This window comes from Elgaria multicarinata, chromosome 1 (assembly GCF_023053635.1).
Source record: "Elgaria multicarinata webbii isolate HBS135686 ecotype San Diego chromosome 1, rElgMul1.1.pri, whole genome shotgun sequence".
NCBI classification, from domain to species: domain Eukaryota; kingdom Metazoa; phylum Chordata; class Lepidosauria; order Squamata; family Anguidae; genus Elgaria; species Elgaria multicarinata.
Window position 1 is genome coordinate 19,553,582 of NC_086171.1, and position 10,710 is coordinate 19,564,291.

The following is a 10,710-nucleotide window of genomic DNA, read 5'->3' on the forward strand; positions in this document are numbered from 1 at the left end:
AGGGCATTAGATAAATTCCTGGAGGAGAAGGCTATCAAAGGCTACTAGTCCTGATGGGAATGTGCTAACGCCAGTAGCTGAGGCAGTAAGCCTATGTATACCAGTTGCTGGGGGGGAAATGGGTGTTGCATTTGTGTCCTGCTTGTGGATTCCTGTTCAACAGCTGGTTGGCCACTGTGTGAACAGAATGCTGGACTAGATGGAGCGTTGGTCTGATCCAGCATGGCTCTTATGTTTTTATGGAGATATGTGATGTATTGATATATAGATATAAGTGAAAAGGTTTGTGTGTGTGTGTGTGTGTGTGTTTGTTTATTTATTTATTGCATTTCTATACCGCCCAATAGCCGAAGCTCCCTGGACGGTTCACAAAAATTAAAACCATTCAAAGTATAAAACAACAGTATAAAACCATAATCTACAATACAATATAAAAGCACAAGCAGGATAAAATCAGCAGCAGTGCAAAAATACAAATTTAAAATGCAAATTTAAAACAGCAAAGTTGAAATTGAATTTATAGACTGTTAAAATGCTAAGCGAATAAAAAGGTCTTCACCTGGCGTCTAATAGAATATAGTGTAGGTGCCAAGCGAACCTCCTTAGGGAGCTCATTCCACAGCTGGGGTGCCACAGCAGAGAAGGCCCTCCTCCTGGTAGCCACCTGCCTCACTTCCTTTGGATGTATACCTTGAAAAAACATGAAAGGCTTGCACAGTCTACACTTCAGTGGGTGATCTGCCCCTTACAAGGGCTTAACTTCTAGGTTTCTTCATATAGGTTTCTTCCTCACTAAATAATTCTCCTGTCTTATGCTTTAGCAAACCTGTCACATCTCCTTTCATTCTACCTATTGTCCTCCCTCCCTCCCTTCGTCATTGGAGGCCTTTTCTTTCTTTCTTTTAAAAGCTAAGTTTGCACATGCCCTCTTCTTTCCAGCCCCAATTATTTATTTTGTTCATTTTCTTGGGGTGGAGGAGCGTTACTCATGGCAGAAAATCTGTAGAAGTGGGTCTTGGCAAGGCAAGACAATGGTGAGACATACGACACAGCTTTGGAAGATGCTCTCACCATATGGGCAGGTTCATAAAAGAGGAGGTCTTTCAGATATCCTAGCCTTACACTGTTTAGTGCAGGTGCTTACTTTATGGGTAAGCGCCAGCACGTTGAATTGGCCTGGAGCAGTTAAAAAACAACAACAATGGTGTAATATGGACTAAAAAAATGTTCACAACAAAAACCAATCCGGCTGATGCTTTTTGCACAAACTGCAGTTTTTGAACACTCTTCAAGGGCAGCCCCACGTAGCACACTTTGCAGTAAACTAATCAGGAGCTGACCAGGGAGTGCATAACTGTGGCCAGATCTGCCTTCACCAGGAAGGGGTGCAGCTGGCTCACATGGTTCTTGAGCAAGCATCACGCACCATACTACAGATGAGTATATTCTTGCATTACACAAGATGAATATAGATATGAATAGCCTTATTTTGCACTTTTGTATTGATCTTGTGTGTATTCAATTTATATAGATGTCAAATTAATTTACCGTATTTTCTTCTATTGTAAGACACCAGCGATTGTAAGACGCACACTAATTTCAGTACCACCAACAGAAAAAAAAAACACCTAAGACACACCCCAATTCTAAGACGCACCCTATTTTTAGAGATGTTTATATGGGGGGAAAAGTGTGTCTTAGAATCGAAGAAATAGAGTAAGTATGTTCCTCCTGGGTTTGGTGTCTACCTTCCGAATTCTGCCTTTCCTTCTCAGCTACAGCAGAGTGAGTATCAAAGCAATTGTTTGATCATTGCATTGTGCAGCTAGATATATTGCTCAGTGCACGATGAGACGAAGACCCCCCACTGCTTGCTGAAGAGCAGTCTCAGGGAATAATGGGTACAGTAATCCAATGGCCACATTGTTTCGCACTCAGCTGTAGTGCTTATTTCATATGATCATCTTGAAACAAGACTCGTATGCCATGGCTCTGACACTGGAATAAAAGTCTGGAAGGCTACTGCGTGGTCTCTGTTTTGGAACTATGACCTCAATCCCATTTTGCCCATGTGGATAGGCTCCTTGCAGCCCAGGGAGTACAGTTTGAAGGTGTGTGTGGGGGAAATCTCTCAGCTGTCACATGAAGTGTTCTAATTCTAATGGTGTCCAGCCTTCGGTAGTGTAATCTTCAATCATGCATGCATTCCACTGGGCAGAAGAGCGGCAAGGACAGCTGCATATCGGAGGATATTTTTCTACCTTTCAGAGAAGCCTTCGGTCATTAAACTGACTGGTAGGGCAGAGAGGTTCAAATCCGTCTCACTCAGCAGTCGACACACAGATGCTCATTTAGTAGGCAGAGCCTGGCTTTAAGCCATTGCTCGTTGCCAAGCCATCCTTTCAAAGGTATGAGTAAGTGGTACACAATTGGTCAAGACGAAATTGCTCATAATGGTCACTCCTGAATTGTCTTTCATTATCACTGCCAACAGCAACAACATCCTGACATCTACATATCATCATCATCATCATCATCATCATCATCATCATCATCATCATCATCTTTTCTTGCTTGTGGCGGTTTTTCTAGATGAATATGACAGGCTTTGCCAAGTCATGCTGTCTTTTACTGATTCAGGAATTTCCTGACTATTGAAGAAGTTTTAAGTCTATCTGTTGTTGTTGTTGTTGATTTCTTTACAAAATCGTCATTACATAGTAACAAAATGGGTACAGTGAAGAAACATAGACTCCGGGTGACAGTATAGACACCCTAGCCTACATCAAGATGCTGGTTGTTTTCAACTATCACTGTCATTGTGCTTTGGAGGTGGCAGCATGATGGAGGAAGAACAGAAGAAGAAAACTGTAAATATCTTCTTTTTTTCCCCCCAGTGGGGAGGCACGGCACTGTCCAACCCTGCTCTCTGCCTAGCACCACCTCCGGAGAAGGGTATATGACAGAGAAACCTTTGTGCCAGCTCAATCTCAATTCTTCCAATGCAATACCAAGAGACATGCAGGAAAAAGAGATACAGAGGAATCAGTACAGGTTTACAGCTTGTCACTGTCACATTATCTGGTCCCCTTAAGGTTACTTTCATGCAGGGATGGATTTATCTGTCAGTTTCGGTTTTTTCTCTATTTCTCATTTTTCCAGTCTTAAGATTGGTTCATCCCAAACTTCGAGAAACCTTTTTAAAAAAAATTTGCAGGAACATTTGTGTTCCTTATAGGACTTGGACTACAGGCCCCTCACCGTCTTTGTCACACACACACCCTCTAGATGTTACAGCTTGTCAATAACCTTCTTAAACTGCGGTACCTAGAACTAGATACACAGCCTGTTCAGACAATATTCTAAGCCATAGTTAGGCCACTAACCCTTTTGCAGAAAATGGTTAAACTATGGTTATGTAGCTACCATGATTAGGAATGGTCCACACCACACTAAGTCATGGGTCACATGACATGCTAAGCCATAATGTCGATGTCAAAACGCTTAACCACCATGACTTAGCATGTCGTCTGAACAGGGTCACAATAATCCAGATGAGGTCTGGCCAAAAATTCAATAGAATGGTACCACTATGACTTGCAATCCGGACACATTATTTCTTTTGATGTAGCCTAGAATTGCATTAGCCTCTCTAGCTGTTGCATTACACTACTGACTCATGTTTAACTTGTGATCTCCCTGAATACCTAAGATGTTTTACTAAGATGTACTACTCTGAAGCCAGATATCACCCCTGCTGTATTTTTGCACCTGATTCTTCCTACCCAAATGCAGAACTTTTTTGCTAGTTTTGGCCCAGTTCTCCATCCTGTGCCATCCCATATACCACTTCTCTCCAGGTTAATAAGAAGCCATTGATGAAAACTCTCATCCAGCTACAAATCCACCCAACAGCAGGATTTTATACCAGCTTGCCAACAAGAATAGTATGGGAACCTATTTGATCTTGCTGATCTCAAGATATACTACATCTACAGCATTCTCTATTTATTTATTTATTTATTACATTTCTATACTGCCCAATAGCCGGAGCTCTCTGGGCGGTTCTCTGGATCTACCAAGCAAGCAGATTGCATTGTACAAAGCCCTAAACAACTTGGGACCATGATACCTGAGAGAGCGCCTTCTCCCCTACCAATCTGCCTGGTCACTGAAGTCATCCGAGGGCATGCTCCTGATGGTTCCACATAGACCATCCTCCGATTGGAGTCCACCAGGGGAAGAGCCTTCAGTGTGGTGTCCCCCTTCCTATGGAATTCCCTGCCTCTGGAGCTCAGGCAGGTGCCAACTTTGTATTCCTTTCAACGCCTCCTGAAAATGATATTGTTCCAGGAAGCCTTTCTTTAATGACTAGCCACGGTTCACAATTCACCTTTAATTTTAGTTTTAAAAATCTATTTTAAGGTGTTTTATTCTGTTTTTATTGTATTTCATCTTGTACACCGCTCCGAAATTTTGAATGGGGAATGGTATATAAATATTGTAAATAAATAATAAATAAAAATACATTTTCCTGTTGCATGGTAAGACTAGCTCTGTTACTTGCAGCAAAGTATGCTGTACCAAAGTGAGGTTGAACATAGGGGCTTATTTCATGCATACAGTAAGCATTCACATTAGCATAACATCCAAGGCAGTTAGCTGTAGAACAGCAAAGTGATTGTGCGCATGTATGAGCCAACCCAAGTGTACAGCAATCAAATATAGAGGAAACAATGGCGGCATGTATGAACCAACCCTTGGAAAATTATGAAGTTAGAATCATGTGATAAGGAAAGTTCATCATATCTACAGACATATCTTGCACAGTTGTCTATTAGATGGAATCTCTCTTCCAGATAAAGACAGTTAAAACAGCTGTTCTTGCCCATTGCCCATTCCCTCAAGGAGACAACTTGGTGGAACATGCCAGGAAATTTAGTAGAAGGCTATGGAGCATTGTTGGGAGGCCTTCACTAATAGAAACGGGGAATTTAGGAGTGCTGAAGTTCCACAATTTATAGGGAGATAAAAATTTGGATAGCAGTCAATTCAGGAAAGCATTTAATCAGTCTAGTTTATTTTTATACTGAAGATTCCACTTATATCCAGATTTACATTGCAGCCAGACAGGTGCTTTCAACTCTAAAGTTAGTGCAGTGACCTTTTCCATACAATAAGCTGTTCTCCGCAAGTAGCCTGTTGCAATCAAATACCAGCAATTGTACAGCCTTTTTTTCTTTTTGCATGATACGTGAGCTATATCATTCCTGAAACCCCTTGCTATAAATTTGAATTTTCCATTAACAGTTGGCAGCTTGAAGTCAGTAATAGTCTTCACCTTCAGCTGTTACAAAAGAATAGCTGGGGCTTAAGAGAGAATTTTCTGCTGGGGGTTGGGTGGGAGGTCAGCAAAGCAAGATAATAACATGCATGTTATACAAGTAATTCAGGAAGAATTCACAATTTTATGATTACAATGAACTGAGCTACCCCTTATTTTTTCTGGCAGCTTGTATGGTGAAGGAGGAATATGTTCTGATGTTCCATCCAAGTATAGTAGTAGGCATCTCTTATCTAAACATCTCCATCACGATAACTGATCACCACTGGAAAGCCAATGTGGTGTAGTGGCTAGAGTGTTGAGCTAGGCTTGGGAAGATCTGGCCTTCAGTCCCAATAATGAAAATCACTAGGTGGCTTTGGGCCAGTCACTGATTCACATCCTAACCTACCTCACCAGGTTGCTGTGATGATAAAATGGAGAGGAGGAGGATCATGTATGCTGCCTTGGGCTCCTTGGAGGAAAGGTGGGATGGAAATGTAACAAATACATCAATAAATAAACCCCAAAGATCTACTGTTGCCATGCACAGGACCAGCAGCTGCACAGAAGGTTGAGTTTGTTAACACAACAGACATCTCCATCCCCACAGGACTTATTCCAAGTAACTAGATTTAAATTGGAGCCCAAGAACAGTAGTTACCCAAAAGAGAACTTCAGCACCTTTTCTGCTAGTACAAGACCACAAAATACTCTGAACCTGCTTTAATGGATTTGAGCACTTAGAAGACATTTAAAATATAGGAATCCACCTGTCCACTAAAGAGACGAAAGAATAAATTTTACCTTGTAGGTATTACATATGCCAGGGACCTGTCCTGCACACATTTTTAGACAACACTGTTTTCCGATTCAGCTCTCCTTCCCATAAGTGCAGGATATTCTATGCTTGCTGCCAGGTCTGCAAAAGTCAGTGGTGTAGCTATATAATTCTAGACCTGGTCTTAATGTTCTATGGGCCCCTACTTCAGATAGTCGTGAGCATTGCTTTACCACCATTCCATGTTTTACAACTGTTTCTACATTCCTGATAAGCTAGTAAAACCACAAACTATTTGCCAATCCTGATTAAAAAAAACCCACTACTGAGCATCTGAGGTTATGCTTTCTAAACTCACTTAAATTACAGAACCATCATGACTACAGGTATAAAATGGAGTTTGCTGCTGCTGCCCTGAGATTCTCATCACCTGCCTTTCTCTAGGTGTTCATTTGGTGGGGGAGGGGGCTGGGCTTTGGGGCTTTGTGCTTTGGCCGTAAAGTCCAGGCCTAGCTGCACCACTGCCTGAAATTACATTGAGTACACTGAAATGTCAGATGGGAGAGCAAAGTGTCACTGCAGGGCCATCCCTACCATTAGGCATAGTGAGGCAATCACCTCAGGTGGCAGACACTGGGAGGTGGCAGCAAGATGTTGTGGAAGAGAACTCTGTGCCCTACATTTCCTAAGCCAGCCTGTTGGTGGAGGATGCTGCCCCATTGCCAGTTTTGAAGATTCAACAGTGTGCTGTTATAAATGGAATGGGAGGCTGCCATTTTGTCCTGTAGGCTTTTGTAAACGGAATGGGAAGGGCGCCATTTTGTTCTTTGTCTCAGGCCAGTGCTGTGTCACAGGGCTGTTGCTCTTGATGGCACCCATACACCTGACTTAACATCCAGTTGTAGCCTCTGCCATGTGAGGGCTTTGCCAAAGCATATTCAGTCTAGGCAGGAAACAAAGACGACTCCCCTACCTAATTTGATTTCTCTGCTCTTTACTTTCTCAGGTCTTAAGCACTTCTATATACACTGCTCTACCATCTGTATTTTATCCCAGAGAGGAGGTTGAACTTTATTTAGCATGTCAATTCTGCTCCTGAAAAGGTTACACTATTTTCTTATTTTTACTGTGTGGTATAGTTGAAATCCTCAATCACAGCATAGCCTGTCCTGTTCAGTTTTTACTGAATTACTGAACCAAACACAAATTCAATACCGTTAGTGCACTGATTTTGGTGCTATATATTACTAAGGCAGACAGGAATGGATTTTCCCGGAGCCAGCAATGAAATAAAGAGCTGTAACATCTGCTCAGAGGAAACCATTCTTCCTTTCATTAAAGTACAAAAACAGAAAAATCTGTCATAGTTATTGGCAGCAGTCAATTAACAGAAAATATATTTTTCCCAGGAAGATGGAAGTTGTTGAGTAGACCTCTAGAATAAGGGGATGTTTAAGAATTCTAAGGAAGCAGGGGCTGGAGTTAGGAGCAAGATATGTTGAGAGGAATTTATGTGCTGTAGCTCCTGCCAATTAATCTGAAACTTGGAATTAATGACTAATACAGGTTGTAAGAATTATACAACCAGAAAACATCCACGAAACATTTAAACTTTCTAAAGCATCGCATAAATGCATTGAGCTTATTACCTGTATTAAATTCCATTCGTCATATTGCCATGCAGGCCTTTGAAATTGCACAGCCTGACTTGATCTTTTACTTGGCTCCTCCACTGAGCTTCTGGGGGTTATACACAGAATTTCATGCTTAAGCACCACATCCTTAAGGACTAAGGATGCTTAGAATGCCAAAATTTAGCTCATTACCTAATTCTGTATTTGCAGAGAGTTTTATGAAAAATGTAAATTACACAGTGGGTTATAGCCAATGTTAGTCCTACTTAGAGTAGGCCCATTGAAATGAATGGGACTTAAGTTAGAATTGCATTGGATACAACCTATGATTTTATTGTATTACCAAGACTACTATAAATCATCTCTCTCTGTTAGGATGGTTCAGTCTAGTGAATAGTGGAGTGCGGATATATCCCAGGAAGAGACAGGTACCTTTCCCCTGGAAAATCTCTGCATTCATTTTGAAAGAAAGATAATGTTTAGCATATCTAGCCCTGATTGCATGATCAGCCACATGAGCTGGTAAGGAAGCAGTACATGCAGAATCTTTCCAGATGGACCATTGGGATCAAATCATGCCCTAGCACATCTATACTTCTTAATAAGACTCGTGTGCAAGTATCCTGTGGTTCCAACCAACGTGGGTTAGCATTGGGAGGTTTAAAAAAATATTATGTTCCACAGCAATACAAAGCAGACAGGCCTTTTATTACTGGAAATGGATTTCAACGGTTGCCACAGAGGGAAAACGCTCATTTCCCTAAGCCGACTTTCTTAAACTTGGCACTCAGCAGATGTGTTACATCACAACTCCCACCATCCCAGCTGACTGGGGTTAATGGGATCTCTAGTCAAACACTTTTGGAGGGTGCCAGGCTGGTGAAGCCTGCTCTAGATGATTTGGCCAAAAGCTGTTTTGGCCCTGTTGGAAAACTCATACCCACTGCACTGTATATCTGCAGGCCAGATTGGTCATCTTATACTCCAGTGTAGGGCACATTAATTCTTCCACCCTTCTTTTTGCTTTTTATGGAGCTATAAAATGCCTTGCTAAGTAGAGTTTCCTCTCATGTGTCTTGGAATACAATTAGTGATGAATGAGACAGAAGAGCCCAATATAGCATCAAAACCTGAAGCTACAGAAATGTTGATTTTAATTTTAAATGACATCTGTTGCAGCCAGCACACATGTTCCCTTGTGAAAATCAGCTGAAGCATTACGTATAAGTGGGACCTGCAACAGAATGTTGCTGCTTACTGTTCTTGTTCACTTCCCTCCTCCAGGATACTCCATTCTGTTCCTCCAACAGTCAATGTTCCATGGCCACCAAGCATGCCCTCCAGACTTCAATTCCCATTATCCCAACCAACATGCCCATGCTGGCCAGGGATAATGGGAATTGTAGCCTGGAGTGGGCACTATGTTGAAGAAAACTACCTATAGCAACCCTTATAGGACCTGTTCAGAAGACACCTTAAACCACGGTGGTTTAAGGCGTCTTCTGAACAGGGCTACCATCAGCTTCTAAAAGAGGTTTCAGCAGAGTAAGGGGAGCCTAGACTTCTTACTAACCACCATCACCCCTTTCCACTTTTGCTGCACCATAGATGAGCAGTATGAACACAAGGCACTCCTTAGGAAGAGTATATAGCGATGACCTGCTCAACTCAACCATCTTGTTTACAAAGGGTAAAAGGCTGAGAGATGTAGTTATGCAATTTTGCCAGAATGTTTCAAGAAGAGCAATATGACTCACAACAGGGCAAGGCAAAAGGGCAGCCAAGAGATGAACCCAGACGGCTGGCACTGGAATCAGGACAGAGCAGGCAGATTTAGAAAATCCAACAGGATTCTCCGTGAGCCACCCTCATGCTACATAATCCTGTTCATGAGCACAAACAGTCAAATCCAGATTCCTCAAGGGACCAGCTGGCATTTTGATCAGCACTCTTGTTCCTGCAGATTAGCGAGCCAAAGATCAAAGCTTAAGGGAAGAGCTTATCATGTTTGGGAAGATTTCCCCTCCCGTTTCTCTCCTCCCTGACATGATGCAGCATTTCCCAATGTATGGTTTGCATGATCAGTGTGAAGATTGGCCATGCTTGCTCTCCAGCTTGTCTGCCAAATGGCCAAAGACTAGGCGTAATACCATGGTGGTAATTTAGTGGCACATTTCAGAAATAGAGACTTGCTTGACTCCCCCCCCTCCTTTAGTCAGATTGTGGATGCCACACTCTCTGCCTCTGGCAGCAAGGCACTTCGTAAGAACAATCATTTAAAGGTGCAATCCTATGCATATTCAACCAGAAAAAAGCCCTACAGTTCCCAAGCCTGGCTAGGGCATGCTGGGAGTTGTAGGCTTCTTTGTCTGTCTAAACATGCATAGAATTGTACCCCCAAGAGTCTTAAGGGCAGGAACAGCAGTTTTGTTTACTATATACCCCAACTATGATATAATAGCTATAGGGAGAAAGAAGCATGCATCAAAATGTGAACCAGAGTACTTGGTGATTTGATTCTGACAATATATTTTAACAAGTCTGGGAACATGCAGGCATGCTCTAGTAGAGACTTTAAAATCAAAAGGTCCATCTTCTGCTAGTGCTAAATCATCAGGATCACATGGACCAGAGAACAGAGTAGGTAAAATGAAGCGGCTTGATAGGCAAGCAGCCAATTGTTCTTAGGCTTCAGTAGGGACCTGGAATATTTATATACTTCCTCTGAAAAGGGTGCTAGGTTCTGACCATGAACTGTCTCGCCTGGTAGGTATGGGAACGAACAGGCTACAAAGCTCCCTTCTTTCAGAATGTGATGGCAGGAATGGTCCAAGACTTATTTTGAAATGCTATTGATTACAATATACAAAAAAGCATGCAAAAGTTTATTACAATATACATTTATTTATTACAATATACAATTTATTACAATATACAAAAAAGCATGCAAAAGCACTAGTTTCTACATCTTA